Raw genomic sequence first — 793 nt, 5'->3', positions numbered from 1 at the left:
GATACATAAACTCACACACACACACACACACACACATACATATATACGACAGGCTTCTTTCAGTTTCCGTCTATCAAATCCACACACAAGGCTTTGGTCGGCCCGAGGCTATAGTAGGAGACACTTGCCCAAGGTGCCACGTAGTGGGACTGAACCTGGAACCATGTGGTTCGTAAGCAAGGTACTTACCACAAACCACTCCTACGCCTGTATGTATGTGTATATGTACATATATGTATGTGTACATGCATATGCTCATATATCATTTGTATTATATATATGTATATATATATATATATATATATATATGTATGTAGATAAAACTTCCTTGGAAAAGATGCGTGGCGTTCGATCATATAATAATATAAATAATATATAAATATATGCATATATACATATATATATGTACATACCTACATGTATATGTATATCTAATCTACTCTGCGTCGAAATGCGGAGTAGATGAAACAGGGACAACTGATGAAGGGGAATATTCTTTATGTTGCATGTCTCGTTTCTCAGTTTTTTTTTGTTGTTCGAAAAAAAGTTCGTTTTCTATGTTTTCGTTTTTGTTTTTATTTCCCATTGTGTTTAACATTTTTTTTCATGTCCTGTACCCATATATGCATGTATATATTCATACATATATATGTAGGTATGTACATATATGTTTATATTATATATGTATGTATGTATTTGTGTGTCTGTGTTTGTCCCCCTACCATCGCTTGACAACCGATGTTGGTTGGTGTACTTACGTTCCCGTAACGTAGCGGTTCGGCAGTATATATAT

The sequence above is a fragment of the Octopus bimaculoides genome, chromosome 6 (assembly GCF_001194135.2).
Source record: "Octopus bimaculoides isolate UCB-OBI-ISO-001 chromosome 6, ASM119413v2, whole genome shotgun sequence".
NCBI lineage: Eukaryota > Metazoa > Mollusca > Cephalopoda > Octopoda > Octopodidae > Octopus > Octopus bimaculoides.
Note: the sequence above shows the minus strand (reverse complement) of the source record.